The sequence below is a fragment of the Apis cerana genome, linkage group LG11, assembly GCF_029169275.1.
Source record: "Apis cerana isolate GH-2021 linkage group LG11, AcerK_1.0, whole genome shotgun sequence".
In the NCBI taxonomy this organism is placed as follows: domain Eukaryota; kingdom Metazoa; phylum Arthropoda; class Insecta; order Hymenoptera; family Apidae; genus Apis; species Apis cerana.
In genome coordinates this window covers 10,017,466-10,036,525 of record NC_083862.1, presented here as the reverse complement: position 1 = coordinate 10,036,525, position 19,060 = coordinate 10,017,466, and the positions used below count along the sequence as shown (strand labels likewise).

At 39.6% G+C, this 19,060-nt stretch overlaps 1 long non-coding RNA gene across 3 annotated transcripts; it reads left to right on the top strand.

Moving 5' to 3' along the window:
• The first annotated feature begins 8,789 nt into the window (after positions 1-8,789).
• Positions 8,790-17,099, top strand: LOC133666959 (uncharacterized). 3 transcript variants are annotated; one of them, XR_009831890.1, is made up of 4 exons: positions 8,790-9,074; positions 9,147-15,615; positions 15,917-16,075; positions 16,693-17,099. It is a non-coding gene; the product is annotated as an uncharacterized LOC133666959 (long non-coding RNA). The 3 variants fall into 3 exon arrangements; XR_009831889.1 differs by having other exon boundaries at positions 8,792-9,074; positions 9,147-9,648; positions 10,458-16,075; XR_009831888.1 differs by having other exon boundaries at positions 8,791-9,074; positions 9,147-16,075.
• Positions 17,100-19,060: the final 1,961 nt, after the last annotated feature.

Genomic DNA, 19,060 nt, shown 5'->3' with positions numbered 1-19,060 from the left:
TTTCGTTGCTTTGTTTTCTCTTCGTTGAACTTCGGCCGTTTCTCGATGGATGGAGAGAAACTTGTTGCTCGGGGAAAATTCGAGGTCTCTTCAAGTTTTTTGAAGTATGCTCGATCGATGGTTGAGTTTAATTCGAACGGGTTTTTCGATAGGGTTTTGGATAGGGTTTTTGTCGGTGGAGGTTTCGAGGAGAGGTGGTATTTTCAATTGGAAGAGGCGGCGTGACGAAGAGGAAGCCAGAAGTGGCGAGAACACTGCGAGTTCGTCCCAGTGGCGCCGTTCCCAGGAATTTCATCCGCCGTATTCAAATGTTCCCGTTAATTAACCTCCTGTTGCACTGCTCCCAACATCGATGGATACGAACTAGTTAACGGAGAGATCCTCGTGAAATGATTCTTCCAAAGAAATTATTATATTTTGGTGAAGTCGATCATTGAAGATCGCGAAGACAACTGAAGACTACGTTTCGATTACATATATTTCAATATTGCATTTTTCAACAAACGAAAATTTCGGCTCTGTAATTATCAAATCACAGAAGAATTGTTATTTAAGGCAATGATTTTATCGATTTTATGTATAATAACTTAAAAATTTATGGACTATATAACAGGAGCCACGAATCATCTTTTCCTTCACGTATATATGTGTACAGGGATAAATTGATGAAAGTTAACGATTGACGAAGGAATTAAATTACCAGGGACAAAATTAAATGCCTGACTATAACATGGACGGCCATTTAAAAGGAGGATCGGGCCTCGTCACGTTGGGGTGACGCAAACTTCCACCTGGTTGCAGTCTCGGGGCGTGGCAATGGCATACTGGTACTGCGGCACGAGAGAGCGAAAGTTCGCCCCAATTTAATATATAAACTGACAGAAGCGGTGTCACTGCAATTATATACAAATTTTAAACTTTACAATGGAAAACAAAAGAAGAAAAACAACTTCAAGATCCATTCTACCACTTTTAAAGAAATGCAAGGTAACAAAAGTCGATGTTATTGCACGATTAAAATCTAAACAAGTAGATTAAATCAATCCTTATTTATTTATTATCCTTATATTACAATGTTTAAAAATTCCTCGAATTTTGAGAAGCCAAAGTCATAGAATCGTGAAATCGTGTGTGTACAAATATAAGAATTTAGGGAACTCAATAACATTGTGCGGCCAACGTTCAATATATACAGATATATTCCCGCGACGTCTAGACGAAACAGGAAACTGTCCAGTCGATAAAAATCAACTTTCCAGCGGGTGTTCGCGGGCGAGGAATGGTTGGTTCTGGAACAAAGGCGGGACGAGAGAGATCCCGACAATTCGAGTGGAGCCTTCGAGGCTGCATACGCGATGAGAGTGTCCTTTGCATGAGCGGACATGAAAGGAGTGCATCCTGTCTGCACGGGATACGTTGCAACACAGCGGACGACGACCCTCCATCGCCCGATCGATGCACACGCTTTCACGAGGGCCCCGCGCCGGCATACCAAAGCCATTTTTAATTAATCGCAATTATGCGGGATCCCGAGGATTAACGGGATCCAGCCCCGTTTCAGATCTCGTTTTCCAGATCAAGACAAACAATCGAGTTTAATCGACCGTCTCCATTTTCATTTCCCTCCTCGTATTGCGAAAATGTACGAATAGATGTATTGAGACTCGGGAGGAAGTTTATCGATATAAAATTATTGTTGCAGTTTTGTCGGAGATAAATGAAAAATACCACGATTAATTAAAGTCTGTGCAATTCAGATTCTCGTTTGCCAATGACAAAAAGAAATTCCAGTTAATTGAAGTTTCTCTTAAAGTGTTGACGGATAGCATTGGTGGGACGAATTTTTGTGGAACGAATTATCGGAAGATCTGCGACAAAATACGAATCGAAACGAAATCGTAGCGCTCGATGCACGTGTGCGGTATGTTGCAGTGGTTGAGAAGGGGAAAACGAAAAGGAAGAAAAAGGTGGAGGGCTGCCCGTCTAGACGGATCGTTGCAAAACTGTGACCGTGAATCGACAACGAGCACAGTGGTGGAAAAGGGACGAAGCAATAACGAATAGTGCTTGGCAGACTGCGTGGGCGACGCATTGTTTTCAGATGCGGCCGAAAAGTGCAGCGAGGAATGTAACCTCCGCGAGAGACCCATCTTCTCCCATTCTCCTCCTTGAAAGCTTCTTGCCTTCGAATCTTTCTTCCCTTTCCTACGTCATTCTCTTCAACTCTTCCCTCTTTTGTTTCACGAAAAATTTGAATTAACATCTTAGAAATTTTTTCCTTCTCCTCCTCGAGACAGCAATTCTATCTTCGAAATAATTAATAAATAAAAGATACAGAATTTTTCGTGGCCAGTTCGGTGGTCGATCAAGCCTATTCCCGGGGTTAGACCCCGAGATGTATAATTATTCGAGCGATAACCGTGCAAAACTGCACGCGATACGCGGGCCAGCTGCTTGCGACCAGTCACGGGGTCATTAAGCTTCACTGGGGCATTGGCCACGCTGAAATATTCCCGAACGTGTTTCTAATTGCGCCCGGATCCTCCCTCCCGTTGTCAAGATAAACATTCACCGTTTATATCTCCTTCCACGCAAACTTTGTTAATCGATATTCACCTAGGAATGAAAAATTGGGACGGTGACCGATCCTTCGTCCAATCCGTTTCGTAGATTCGTCTCGATAAAAGAGAAAACGAAATTTCATTTTGCAAAGTCTTTATTCTTCTCGTTCGATTATTCGTCCCATTTGTTATATCCTTTTACATACTTTCCCTACGTACTCTCCTTCGCAAACTTTGTTAATCGATATTCGCCCAGGAATGAAAAATTGGGACGATGATCTCTGGAGAAACTTCATAGATTCGTCTCGATAGTCCAACGAAAAATTGGACGATGTTAAAAGAGACAACGAAATTTCATTTTGCAAAGTCCTTATTCTTCTCGTTCCTTATTATTCCCGTTAAATCATTCGCGATACATAAACGCATCCAGAATTTTAATTTCCAGTCTTAATAGGTATCCAAGTATCACCGACTTATTCCACGAATACATTCCATCATCCGTGCCACCCTTTCTGTCGCAAAAGGAGGGGTGAAATCGGGTTCCTCCCCTCTCGAAGATCGCGAGCGTGCATTACACGACGTCGTTAGGTACGTCTGGTTACGTCGCGAGACACGTGACGGAGGAAAGAAACGCGACTACGTCACGGCGAAAAGGGGTGGGGATATCAATGCAGTTTCAGTAGCAGAAGTGGCTACGCGAGACGGATTAATTGCGCACTTCATCCTCGCCGAGGAAAAAACCCCCACGGACTTCCCTCCCCCGAAAGCCTTCCTCCACCCCTCCCGCACGCGGGTTGCCACGCAACTCTCGAAAAAAGTACCGCTGCCTCGATTCTCTAATTAGCAAGTAATTGGATTCGTTACCCGGTAAGCGGCGTATCTGAAACTCGAAGGGGGACGATTCCACTCTCCTCTTTCTTTCCTTTTAGGCTCTTTTCTATCCCTCTCTCTTGCTCTGTCTCCTTCGTCCTCTAGCTCCACTCGAGCGGGGTCGATTAGGGATTTCGAGGAGTGGGGATTTCGATGACTTTTTCTTTTCCTTGGGGATTAATTAGATTTATAGGCAAGGTTTTGACGAATCGTTGGAGAGATTTTACGTTCCGTTCGAATTGGCTTTAAGTTTAATTTGATTGATTCGAGGGAAGGTGTTCGGGGTTTTGGGTTTGATCAATTTCGAATTGATTAAATCGCGATTTTTTTACACAAGCTTCGTGGAGATTTGCGAGGGGAAGGAATTTTATTTATTTTATTATCCCGTTTGAATTGAGTTAAGTTCGATTTCGGGAGAGTGTTAATTGAGTAATTTCGCAGGAACGATCGAAATACTTTTGCGCGAGAGAATCGTCGCGTGCGATTGGCTCGAGCCGTTAATTGCCAATTATATGTTTAATTACAGAAGTAAAGATAATAACGGGAATAATCGACATGTGCATTTTTTTTTACGTATCGTTTGTCACGAGGAGATAATATTTTTTTAATTATCGGTTTCATAATTTTTCAATAACTCTTGCCCTCTTATCAGGTAATTATTAAATATATATTTATTCATTTTACCAATTAACCATTTAACACTTTTAAATTGCAGCTATCATACGTTTAAAAAAAAAAGTACATAATTTCACTCAAAGTCTAATATTTAATTGAGTGACAGGGTATTTCGCGTTTACAAGTTTTAGAATAAATGTGAGTAATGTTAAAATGTGGTAAAGAGTCGATGTAATATTTTTGTGCATTGATATCGCGTTCCTCTTTAAAAAAAAAAGGGAATAATGCGTCGAGGGAGGCATTGCAACGTATGAGGCACGTACGAAGAGGTGTAACGATTCAACGTTCGAGACACCCTTATATTCGCGGTCATTGTCGATCAACGACAGTGATAGGAGACGATTATCTACCGGATAGTCGATTAGGATCTCGCGCTCTTCAAATTTTTATCAGTCGGATAAAGTATTCAACGTGGCGCGGGCAACGAATATTGGAAATCCGATCTCGAGCTGGCGCACCAAGGAATTAATAAATTTATGTAATTATCGCGAGATGGATTGCGTTAAACCGTGCCATTACATATTGAGCGCGCCGATACCGACTACCGATCGATAAAATGCAGAAAGGAAGGAATTAGATACGGTATTTTCGAGACGAAAATAATTTTGCACAAATCTTTGTTAACACGTTTTCGTGAATTGACAATTTTAAACAAGAGAGAGTTAGAACCGTAAGATCTTACTCGATCGTATATAATCAAGAATGATCGAAGTGATTAGATACGAGGCATCGTTTCAACAACTTCGATGGGATTTGATTTTACAATTCTAATTATCGTTTTAATTTCGATTTGATTAATATTATACAAATAATATTATCACGGACCCCAATTACCCAAGCAAGCATTGCTCCCATTGTTCAAAGAAACATCAGATACAAATTTTAAAAGCGAGCTCGTTTAAACACACGTTATCTCGCTGTGCAATGAATAATGCTCCCCCGAGCAGGGTGTATTCGGTGGGGGTGGATGGAGATGATTCGAAAGATGCAGCGTTTCAAGTATTCTTTGGCTGTGCGAAATCGAGCAGACTGACAGAGAAGGAGGGAGAATAGGAGGAACCGAGAGAAAGAGAGAGAGAGGGAAGGGAAGGGGGAGACGGAGAGGAAAAGGGGCGAGAAGTGAAAGAGAAAACGAGAGAGAGAGGGAGAGAAAGAGAGGTAAGGTCGAACAACGTCCGTGCAAAAGCCTCGACCGCGTTTCCATGTGAGGGTGCAGACAGGAAGGGGTGAGCAACCCCTTGTCGGCGTCTGGCGCATAGGCGTAGATGCAACGCTCGTGCCCGGCTGTGACCGGGTCAGCGAAACCCGACGAGAGAATAAACTTTTTCCACACCTGTCGATTCCTGCGCCCCGCAGGTGCGCCCCGGAAATCCCTCGTGCTCCTTGGGATACCAACGGAATCCATCCAGGATTCCTAGTCTATCTCGTCGTGTTATATTTTTAAACAAACACGACCGACCGGATTCTCCACAATTTTCCTCGAATCGAATCCTTTCCAGTCGATTTTGCATTTACGTTTCTCATTAGCATCGTAAATTATATTCGAGAAACGAGATTCGCAATCGAACGCACGAAATATTCGAGATATGCCTATAATTCGATCGATTCGTCATTTCATAATTTCATAATCCCACACGATCCCGAAGAGATGCAAGATGCATCCCATCCCCTCGAGCTCGAAACTCGAAGGAAGAAAGAAAGGAAGGAAGAAAGAAGGAAGGAGAAACACAGCGACAATGCAATCAAAATACAACCCTCCAAAGCCACCCTCCCCCTCCCCACAAGTTCACAGTAACCAGCCAGACAATCTTCAGTCTCAAGTAATGACAAGCCACGGTCGGGTTTGTTCTCTCTCGACCCTCTCCTCCTCTCTGCCGCCGGCGGCGGCGGCTGCACTCCCCCCGGACGGGGGTGGCTGGAGGGAGAGGGGTGGCCTGTGTCTAGGTGAGGGCCGTGGCGTGCGCGCGCATCCACCACGATGCAGTGGAGGTCATCCACCTGAAAGGTCGGGGTCACACTCTTGGTCGTAGACCGCCGCCGACGTTGGTCGGGGTTGTCGGCGGGGCTGAGTGGGCGTACGCGCGGGGTGGTGGTTGATCGCCATAGCAACCCCCGCGCGCAGTCAAGGCTAGACTGTAGGTTCTCAGTGGCGGCGCAGCGCACAATGCGTACTATCGTCTGACGTGAGCAGAGGTGGGGGGCGAGGAGGGAGGGGTGAATACACGAGGGTTGTAGAGTTGGAGGAAAAATACCGATTCCGAGAAGTCGTCGTGGGTGGCGATTTTCACGCGTGTTTGAACGCAAAAACGTGAAAATCCAAGCTCACCCGGACATTGGAGAAATCGAATTTGTCTATTCAACTTTCTTTGCTTTTTTTTTCTTTTCTTTTTTTTTTTTTTTTTTTCGTACAGGTTTACGAAATCAGCTCGACAATGGATAACAGCGATCGCGGAAAAATTGCGTAATTAAACTCTATTTTTACCTGATACCTGGTTGAAAAAATTGGAAATAGAGAAATGTGTTTTCAAGATGCCGAGTTTATTGATTAGTCAGATGCATGTGGTAAGTACGCTATTCTCGCGTGATTTTCGGCCTGGGTGTTCACGTATAAGTGAGTATAATGGCCGACGGCGCGATATATCGCGGGTGTGATAGCTTTTAAAAATGCAGCCGGCAGAAAGCGGAAGCGAAGGGGTGGTATTACGCTCGAACGCGGCCGGGAGTGAAAATTGCGAGGGGCGTATCGCGGCTTGTACTGGGTACCGTTGTCGCGACATGTGACGCTTCTGGATGAAATCTTTTCCATTGTCGACTTCTCGCACCCTCGCGCGGATACGCCACTCCTCCTCGAGAATCGTGCGTGTAAAATAAAACAGGCGTTTCAAGTGCGCCAAGAACCGCAATTTTATACGGTGTTTTCCTTGTTTTGAATGATCGATCGATCGTGATAGGAAATAATTAATTTCGCTTTGTTTCGGACGATTATTTCATGATTTTTTTTTTTTTTTTTAGGAAAAGTATGCACCGTGGAGGAAGGAAAAATTGTTTGAAGAGAGCAGAGAGAGTGAAGATTAAATTTTTTGTACGTGAGTCGAAGATGTAATTTTTATTTGTGATTGATAATTTTTATATTCAAGATTATTCAATATATTCTCGTTATTATTAAGAAAATTTTTTAATCTCAACGATACGATTTCGTATAATTGTATAAAGTGATGATTTTTTTTTATTGTTATTCACGAGAAATATTAGAAAAAAAATGTTAAAAGATTATATTAAAGTTTGCTCCAGAGATACGTAATTTCTCCTTGAAAGCGAAACCTTAAGTTTAAATTTATTAATCGTATGCGTCTCGAGACTTATTTTGGATAACGATTTTGTTTTCGAGCGGAATCAAAATGCAAGGCCACATCACCCCACGTGGATGACGTTACATCCGTCTATTTATCCAGATGGGATACTATTTTTGGTTTCCTGACCTACCGCATATATTTCTGATTTCACGTGATATTTTTTTTCTCTTCACAAATACACACAAAGTGATAACTAATTAGATTCATCGGCCATTTATCGAATCGATCGCTTTTAAAAAAAAACAGTTGCGAGTCAATATATACGCACTTCTCACGACATACTTATGTTCTGGGAATTATCATTCCTGTTTAACGATATATTTATCAACATTAATTGCATCAGAATTGAAAATATATTTTTTTAAAACATTTATTAAAATATTTTCCTTTCATCGCGGAATTTAAATATATGCTAGAATAATTTAGATTCTTTCTTTATACACAGGATTAATAATGCTGCGTTAGATATATTAATTTTGCAATCAATTTTACAAACTTTCGAGCAAGAGAAATTTTACGTCGATAGAGATGCTATCGAGAAAAATTTCTACTTTTACCACGCATCAAAATTATAATACGTAAAAATAATTGTGAAGAATATACAAGAAAAATGACAGGAATGTTCAGTAACTACGTTAGATATTAGATCGACTATTATTCCTTATCATAAATATCAAAAAAAAATGATGGGGATCAAAACGAGTGATCTTCCTCGATTCGAGAACAGCCTTCGATGGAATAATTAATTTTTATCGTAGAAAAAAAGAGAGATAACAGAAGATTGCTGAAAAAAAACATTACATGTTTTTATCTCTGAAACGCATAAATGCATTTCGATATCGATCGGATTCCATTGTACTGTGCCAAAATTCAATGTCACCATGCCAATACGATGAATAATCATCGAGCAAAGAATAAAAATATCCGATGACAAAGATACTTGTAAATCATAAATAATTAATAATTGCAATATTTTGACAACGAATCGAATTATATACGTTCCAATTGCCAATCTTTTGTTCATCATTCTTTTATTATTATTATTATTATTATTTAAAGTACAGTAATTTGAAGAAAAAAAAATTGTCGATCCTTTTTCATTAATATTTAAAAAATATCAATGAAAAGTAACAATAACATTATAATATCGAGAATGAATTTACTTTTCGTGTTATTAATATATTTGTAATATAATATTCAATAATATAATAAATATGGAATATTAGCAAGGAAAAAGAGAAAAAAAATATAGGTGATATTTTGAGAATTTCTGTATATATGGCTTATGTATTTGAACAAATACCAATTGCCAGACACATTGATAAGAATTTCAATGTCAAATGGATCGAGATATCGCGATATAACATGACGATCCAACGTTACGATATTTCAGTCGAGGCTTGACTATGTCATAGGTCATTATCATCAATTATCGATTCCGATAATCTGTCTTAAAAATTATAAAATAATTATACATCTCGAGTAAAAATTGAAATTGGAATAAAATGAAAATAGATTTGCATATTATAAATTGCAATTGAATTGTAAATCGTAAATATTCGTATAAAATACGTAGTATCATACACATTGTGTACTATATCAAACGTGATGATTGGTAAATATTGTAGATAAGGCAATCTTAGCAATTCCTTATCAAAAATCTTTCACAACTTTTTCTTTTCCAAAGGTATAAACTCTTTCTAAAAAGTTTCCATACAAATTATTAATAACTTATTTAAATGTCACTCAAACTTTATTCGAAGAAGTGTAAAAAAAAAAATTCAGGCAAAATCGCACTTTATCGAAAATAAAATTTATCAAAGTATCGAAATATTTGATGAAAGAAAAGAACCAAACGTGTACGTATATATTCTTCAAATTACAAATTCTAATCGTAATCCAATAATAATAATAATCATTAATTCGAATTATATATTTATTATAACCAACTAATAAAATTGATCTGAGCCACAATTTTGGCACATCTTGGCACGAAAATATCTTCATCACGAGTAATGCGAAGGCTACGAGGTTAAGGAAACAAAAACGTTGTGATACCAGAGAGATGCATTCGCGTCTGCAGATATGATATCTGAATCAAGGGGACCGTCCTCTAATCGACCGTGCTATGTCTCAATGTTAACACAAAATTATCACAGGTGATAGGAGCCGGCTTACAAACGTCGTCTGTGAGTCTTGATAATTCCTTGATAATTTAACCACGATGTGCTTCTTCTATTTGTACTCCCCTGCCTCCTATTTGTACTCCTTGCTAAATCTCGGATAACTCTCGAATTATCCTCCATATTGCCTCCCATGTATCATTTTATTTCATCAAAATTCTTAGAATTTTTATTGCTCAAAAATATTGAACTTTCTTTCATACGAGATTTTACATTCGAGCATATTTCATATCGATAAAAATTGTTTTTTTAATTTGGTTTATGAATAAAATATAAAAGAAGAAATTATTTTTTTCTCTTAATAGCTTTGAATTTCCGATCCTCGTGAAAAAGATATAGAAACGATTTCTAATTTTTCGCAATTGCACGAGCAAATAATAATCTCCCGATTGAATCGTGTTCGAGGAACGAATTGCTTGAACCGAGATAAATTTGTATAAAGAGAGAGAGAGAGAGAGAGAGAGAGAGAGCGAGAAAAAAGAAGAAACACAGCAAATAACAGTTTCAGTTTTATTTGTTGTAAAATCTACAACGAGGAAATAATATCGGTTCGTCATTAGTCGCGCGTAAATTGAGCGTAGAAATGAATGCTCGTTATTTTGTGAAAATACGCGTGAAAATATTGCAAAAATGTATATAAAAAAAAAAAGTTAAAAAATTAACTAATATAGATCATCGTTAAAAATAATAAATTCTTCCACAAAAAGGAAAAAAAACAAAATGAAATGAAATCAAACGATTAAAAAGTTTTCAAAAATTCTCATTATATTGAAATTTGGACTGTATATTTTTGAACGCCGTTATTAATGTTTCAGAGTTTGCCAAGCTTGGAAGTTAGAAAGTTTATCGCATAAATGAAATGAAATATCGCTATCGAGAGCGATATTCGATGAAAGACAAAAAGAGAGAGAAAGAGAGAAAGAGAGAGAGAGAGAGAGAAAGGTGAAAAACATTTTGCAGCCTATTACATATCACGGTAGATGATCACGTTCCTGTGAAAGTGTTTCGAGAATTATGTAAATGACTAATTTTCACGCCAGGGCAAAGTTCTTTCTTCATATGCGACTCGAGCGAATACGACTTTCTTGCCTCGAACAGTGAAAGCGGTCGGGATTAATTCTTTCTGTGGCGCGCGAGTAACTTGGCAAAGTCACGAAATGCAGAAATCACGCTCACTTTGAGAAAGGTCATGGTAGCCACTTAAACTTTGCCCAACTTGGAAATTTCTCGATATCGATAAATAACCATGTTTCTTTCTTCATTCTTTTGTTCGAATTTCATTCATTTCGTTACTCTTTCACGTATACTTTTCTTTTTTTTTTCTTACTTAAGATTTGTTAAAACATTGCATTTGATGAGATTCGTACTTCTTCGAGGCAAGAAAAATTCGAAAGATTCGAGTTTCTTTAACGCGTCAATTTTTTTGCGTCTGATTTATATTTTTCAAATAAAATGCAATCGCTTTAAGATTAAGTATAAATTTTAAGCGGCGAAACAAGTTGAGTGGTGAATTGAAATTAGATTTAACGAAAAACTTTTTTAACAAGAATTTTAATTATATTTTTGTATAATATAACAGTTAGAATAATCGTTGATTTCATGAATAAGTGAACGTGCTTTTAATCGAGATCGAAAGTACGGTGAAAGTAAGTGACATTGAACTCTAATATTGCGAGTAGCACTTATTTAGTCAACCAACTCTTTTCTTCGCGATGATAAATACGATATAATTGGATTATGAAGCTTAGCAAAGAAAGTCACTATCCTATAAGATAAATAACCAGCAAAATAATTAACAAAATTTATACAATCGCCACAATAATAATTCTCTTCATAATTAACAATTCCTTTAAATTAATCAATAAAAAGGAATCCAATTTATCGATTTACTCGTAATTGATCCAAAAAAAAAAAAAAAATAATCAGAAAAGAAAAGAAGAAGAAAAAAAAACTGGCGACATTGACGGTCACCAATTCATCGACCAATCGTCTTTGTTCGAGGATGACAAAATAGGTGAGAATCGGGTCCAGGAAGCGTGCAAAATGCCCGATTGGAGCGGCGATACGCATATGCAAATGTCGTCTAGAAAGGAGGCTAGCGTGGCGAGGGTAGATCAGGTCGGTGGCTCGCGAAGAGAGACCGTGAACAAAGACCGGTTCTCGTATGAAGGTCACTGGTTCAATGGCGCCCATATACACGCCGGGGCGCGTTCGTTCTCTCGAAGGCCGTTTCACTTTCGTCGAACGCGGCCAAAAACCGTTTTCTTCTTTGGGCCGGCGTGTGCACACCGGCTGGCCCCTTTCTCCTTCCTCCTTTTCACCGAACCGTGGTCGCCTCGATCCACGCCACGGCCGATCCACTTGCACTTTCGACCATCGGGTTCAAGGCCACCGGTTCGAGACTCGCTCCTCCGAGAGATCTCGCGACGCTTCGAAGCGAGGGAAGTACGATCGTTGTGCAGATATCTGGGTCATCCTGGCTAATTAGGTTATTATCATTAGGTTCAAGGAGGTTGAAAAGTTATATATAAGTGTGAGGTGGAGTGGATCAATGAATCGTTACGTCGATCTTTTTTTTTTCTTTTTCTTTTCAATTCGGTAAGAAATGGTTTGGAAAAACGTTCGAACGGTAATAGCATTCGAGCATATTTATTTCTGAATCGGAGCATATTTGTTATATAAAGAGAAACGGAAACGGTTTCGTCGAATAAAAGAAAATCCAATGAATATTTCAACTCGATCCCTCTCCCCGATCAATTCATTTTCAAGACTCGATCATCAGTTTAAAATTCATGAATAGATTGCCCACAGATTCGACGAGGTTTGACAAAAATTTCTTCGTTTTGAATTTGATTAAAAATTCGCAAGTCTCCGATTTGAGATTGAAAATGGTTTGGAAATACGTGGATTTTCGAAGGAAAAGAGCAAAACTGGTCGTTCTGAATCTCGCGATTTCACCTCGGGTATGGGAGGTGATAGCCTGGTGGAAAGTTGCGGGCCAGTGTTCTCCTCGCCGCGGAACAGTTTCGCTTTCTTAAACGACTCTCACGCTCGCTCTCGACGGGCCTCTTCCCTCGTTTTCAGGACCCCCGTTGGGTCGCGATCCGGTTTCTAAAACTCTCGCCACGGTGTCTCGCTTTCGTTCGCGCCCCGATCGCGGCTTCTCCCAACGGAGAACGAAAGTGGAGAACGGTTTGGGTCAGCCAGGTCGACGAACCTGGAGGAATTCCCTCGCGTGACGCCATCGCGGGCTGAATTCGAACTCATTTTCTCTTTCCTCGCCGATACGTGGTGAAAGCGCGTACAAACGCGTTTCGTCGATCGACGATCGTGTTTCCACTCGTGGAGGGATGCTGAACCATATGCTGTTAAAATCATGTTTGAACTTTTTTCATCGGAGAAATATTTAAATGGAGATTTTAGATTCAGATTCAGGAAGTGTATTTAACCGTGGAACATTCCTCTACTCGAGATAATAAATAAAATAATTCTGGATAGATTTGTATATTCGGATATATACAGAGGGATTTTATAACAAAATTGAAATCTATTTGGACAGATATTTAAGCTGTTCATCCGCTATGGATTCTCCACTCCAAGAAGGCGACGATTATCGACTCTATTTTGGACTTTACACTCGATTGAAATTGTGAATAATGTCAAAATTATACCATCCATCCAATTGTCTATTAACAACTGGATCAAATTAATTGGATAGTCAAATTAATTTAAAAAAAAGAATGAAATTAATAATCCAGATGCCTCGAAGACAGTGTAGCCAGGGGATAACCTATATGACCGAGGTCTGGGTTAGCTCTTCAAGGCATTCTGACCGAGTGAATCTAGTATGCGCGGTATCGGGTAGCCGAACACTATATCGACAACAAGACCACGAACAAGGAAGGCTTTCTCCGTTGACCTTGAGGCCTGGCTAAAGCCCCGGAGCGACGTGAACTTGAACCAGTCTCGTGTTCTTTCCTTACGTCCATATTCCTCCTCTTCGATGGAAACGAATGCAAATCGATTTTCGATTCGAACAGATCGTGTATTTTCAACGATCCAATATATAATAAAGTTATATTCTAGATAACAGGTATATATATATATCTAAAATATGGATCGAAATTGCAACCATCTATTCTAGGTTATCGAGTCGAAATTGCAATCGTCTGGGCCCAATATCATCGAAATTATCCACACATCAGACCTGTAATGGATCCAAAGCTACCGAATCGAAATTGCAATCGTTTATACTGGACCTGATCCAAATTATCCACACCGGCCTCTAAAGCTATCGAATCGAAATCGAGATTGCAATCGTTTCGGGCCTAATGCTACCATTCTCGAAATTATCCGAAGCTAAAACTATCGAATCGAAAAGTGAAAATTGCAACTATGCTGAATCGAATCTCACAAGGATGATAGATCCGTATGAAACGGTATCGCAATTCCTTCGACGTAAAATCAACGATGATCGTTGCATGTAACTTTTCAGGAGAATTACGCAACAGTGCACATTAATGCGTCTTCTTCCAAAAGGAATCGATCGAGGCAACCAATTGTGTAATCCGACCTCCATTTCAGGGATATCGTCCCAGGTTGTCCTGGAATCTACAGGATTTATGCTCACCTGAATCCGTTTAAGGTCGAGTTTTTTCGTAGAAGCCTAATAATATTAATAATTTATCTAACAACTAGCATGGAATTGTAAAACGATGCAATAATAATATAGAAAGTACACCTTTGGCACAGTGAAAGTATGATTTTTAATGAAACATGTTACATACAAGCTTAATTTCAGAATGTTTTATTCAGAATGTAGGGAACGTAGAGTTACGAGCAATTTTAATGAAATAGTGTAAAAAATATTGGAAGTATGCAAGATGGATTTTTTTTCTTTTTAATTTTTAAACAGAAAATTAGATATCGCACAGTTATTAAAATAGCGAAACGCGTCGAAAGAGACAAACTCTATCAGCAGAAAGTGAACGGACATGCAGAGATATTCTCTAAATAGATTGAACATCTGAGGACCTCCTTCGAGGGTAAACCGACCTTGTTGTTGTCTCACCCAACTGTTCCTGACCCAGACGCTTTGTTTCGTTTTAATTATAGGACTATTTTTCCCCCCCCGTTTTCTCCTTTCCCTTCTCATCATCGTTTCACGAAAAAAAAAAAAAAAAAAGAAACAATGATCCCCCTAAAACAGAAAACTACCCATTGCACGAACGTATCCACTCATTTATCTCTCTTTTATAATCCTAACCGGGAAATCCAACTCTTCCACAATCTATCCACGCTCTAAACTGAACCCTTATTCAAAAATAGTGAAGGAACAAATCTATTTTCGAGATATTTAAAATGCCTTTTCATTTTCCTTTCCAACAACCGCCCCTCACTCATTCATTTCACTTTCGTCAAATCACCTCTCCCCTCCTTCTTTATCATTATCCATCATTTCCTCTCCTCTCCTCTCTCCCAATCGTTCTCCCACTCAGAGAACAATATCACCAACGTCGTAGTCGTCTCTATCTCGTCGCGTCGATCTCTCTCTCTCTCGGTTCCCTAGCTCGCCCCACTCTCTTCCCTCCTTCACTATTCTAACTCATGCGTGCTATAACGCGCCTTGTCCCTAACCTAATCCAACGAGAGTCGTGCTGAGCCACACCACGGACTACGGAGCCAGCCGCGCACTACATTCAGACCGGTTTGATGATTCAGGTTCATCTAGATCTAAACAACTACGACCTCGGACACGTAATACGTTTGGTCGCGGGTCTCGCGGCCAGCCACCACACGGAGATTACCCCCTGCGTGAGAAGGGGGCCACCGAACGGGGCGCATTATGCGTGCTCTGCAAAAGCTCTTCTCTTGCTGGAAGGCTCGTGGAATTTGTGCGAGACGCTGCTCGTGAATAGAATTTCGAATGGCGTGATTCTATGGAATTCAATTTTTATGAATGACGCAAAAGAAGTACGTTTCGTGAATAGGTTGGGTTTTTAGGTCAAATAGATTTCCAATGATCGGTTGAACAGAGATTTCGATCGATTAAAAAGTTGGGATTAATTTGAGATTGAAATAATTCTTTCGAATTTTCGAAAGAAAAATTTATTCGAATCGAGAACTTAGAAAAAGTGCGAGAGGAAAGTTTGGGAGAGATTTTTTTTTTCAGAGATTGTAATACGTTTTAAGATAAGGAACCCTCATCTGTCTGGATGATTATGTGAGCCGACAGATAAAGATATAACGCACATTTCTTTTTCTTTTTTTTTAGGGTTAGGGTGATTTTATTTGACGACCGTGAAGAACGAATCCTTAAAAATCCGCGCACAATTAAAAGCTTGCCTTTGAAAAAGTCGAAAGCGTCCTTTGAGCCTGCTTGGATCGATTTACGAAGTGTTAAGGGGATTCTTTTGAGAATTTTTCTTCAAAGGTATATCCGATTCATTTTACTTTATCAAAGAAGAATGATCGTTTCACAGATATCGCGAATAATCATTTACGACCGCTTCATTTTATTACCGACAATATTCAGTGGTAATCTACTTACGCCATCGGAAATTAAATTGATCGATATTCAGAAAGTTATCTTAACTCGTTCTTATCGGGTCAGTTACAGAATGCTGACTTTTATTGCGGAGTCGGGGAACGAGAAAAAAATTTAATTACGACAATCAAAAGTGTATTGAACGATGTATTCGAGCTATTATATCGAAATAGATTTCAAATTTTATTAGTTATTAAACAGAATTTTTAAACGACCAATAAAATTTACGACAATTCTATTCATCGAACGAAAAAAGAAAAAAAAAAAAGAAATCCCAAGTACAAATTCCATTCCTCTTTAAGTATACGATGACAGACAAAAGAATTAAGATTACAAAGAGCACAAACGAATACAATTAATCGTTCGAAGCTATTCTCTCCGACGTATTTAACCAGGAGAAAAATTCGACGTGAACCATACAAGCAATACGGGGGACAAAGGCTGTAAACCCGTATCCCTTAGTCGTATATTATTCTATTAAGACCGAAAATTCGGTGTTCCAGGACATTCAGGGGCACTGGTACGGAGTGCAGGAACGAGTGTCAGCCTGGAATCCTCGACAAGGGAGACCTTGACCTTCGCTAGTCGACCTACAACGCCCGCTTCTAAGGGGATCCTTGAACGAAATACAGAAGGGTTTAATGTCTACGCCATTATACTTATTATAATCCATTCTTCCGCGTCTCGACACGACCGGGAGGGGGATTCGTCTCGAGCAATCGGTCTGTTTCTCTCGACGAACCAGATGAACGTGCTCCGCAATCGTCTAGCCTCGAATATAATTCTTTATAACGGATACACGTTCTTATAAAACTTTTTCCGATTATATAATATATCGACATTTAAATCGAAATATTTCTTTAAATTATAAACAACAAAATTTAGGAAAATACGAATCTGAAATTTTTAATCGTGTCATCGTGTTATTAATTTTTTACAACGAACGAAGCACCAAAGAATAGTACTTAATCAAAATTTCCTAGAAACAGCCTTCCTAAATTTTATTCGTTTCCTTCGAGAGTAAGGTCACTATGAAAACGGAAAATGCACAGTTGCGTTTTCGAAGCAGAATTATCTCTATCGAACGGGACTATGGACGAAGAAGGTTTGGATCAAAGAAGTCGATGAGTGTCTACGAATATAGCATACGAGAGCTCGATATAAACGGGCGTTGAAGAGCAGCCACGTTGATCCGGGAGTACTCACGGCTAGGTACGCCATTGCACCGAGATAGATGGATGGTTATAGCGAGTGCGTCGAAGCGGGATGCGGGGGCTGATCGATAAAAGCGGCAGTCGGGTTCACGAGCCTCATTCAAGGACAAGGCCATATGATAGCGGCCGCGCAACCGCGGCCGCGCACTCAACCACCCCTGCCTATCGGCTGGTCGTTTACGTCAGGCTTGTCGCTACACTGTGCATAGCCCTGCTCATATTCTGTTCCAATGATATCAGAAATTAGCAGAGGATTACGTAAAATTTGCCTATTAGATTGTACGAGAAAAAGCCCGTTTGTCAATGTAGATCATTTAAAGTTGGAATGTAAATAATAAAAAAGGTATGTATATTGCGCATATAGTTTTTTTTAACTTGGCGATGTAAAATTTAAAAATTTTCAATGATGCGTTGTTTTATATATTTAGATTATGAAGTATTTGGTTTAAAAATAATTGTAGATAAGATGAAATTCTACAATTAAAAAGTAGAATTGTACAATTTATATGTGTGGAATGAGAAATTTATAATTTTTGTGTAAATTTTGTGATATATGTAATTATATACTGAGTATACAGTTGGAATAATTGTCCATTCCTGGTTCTTTCTTGGTTGCACGCATCAGTTACACACACGCGTCTAAGTTAACCATGGGTGGCACGACTAGCTTTTCTCTGTCTGCCCTTTTGCAACCCTTGCTATCCTATTAGCGTAAGTCCGTTTGCATTTATTGTAGGCGGTACATGTGTGTCCTACACATTTCAATATTCGTTCTACTGCGAAAAAAACTGTCTTCGAGCTAGTATACAACTATTAAAATTAGAGGAACCCCTCTATTTCAAAAGATATCGCGTTTTATTTGCTTTGACGCACTTGTCGTGTTGGACATCTGTGTTTCGTATAAATGCAGCCCTTCGCGTAGTTCGCGCGCTATGAATGCGCACGCGCCGCATGTCGTTCCAGTGAACACACGCGCGCGAAAGAAATTCAAGAGGGTAGGTGTGATGGAAGGTTTGGCTTCTCATCTGCTTCCGGCTGCGAGACTGTGTACAATATATGTACTTCGTCGTCTTCGTCTAATCAGATCGTGGAAATAAAAGAGAAACATAAAAGCAAAGAAAAAGAGAACGGCGTACAAGATATAGAAGACGGAAAGGAGTAAGGTTGGAAATAATGATCAAAAAAATTAATGTAATAGAAGCTAAAACGGGAGAAACAATAAAAACAAAGATATTCGTAAAGAGAGAGGAGATGAGTGAGACAACGTTATCGGAAAAGGGACGAGAATTGGGAGTAAAGAAAGAAAGGGCAATAGACGAAATCGAAAAAGAGAAAAAATAGGGAACAAGTGTGTGTAAAAGAAAGACAGAAAGCGGCGCGGTAGTGTGTGCGCACCGGGAGATCGTGTTACGTGGCATAGTGTGGGGTCGTATCGCGAAGCAGTCGCTTTATATACATGCGCTGTCAGTGCACGCGGATAGCGCGCTGGAACGTCGAACGCTATAGGTCGAACCATGCTCGTTCGCCACAGGCTATAGGCTATCCATAGGGGCGCGATAGAGAACGAAATAGGGAGTGAGAAGAAGCGAGAAGAAGAGAGACATGGGACAGAACGAAGACGAACGTACGCACGGAAGAAGACAGAGAGAGATAGACA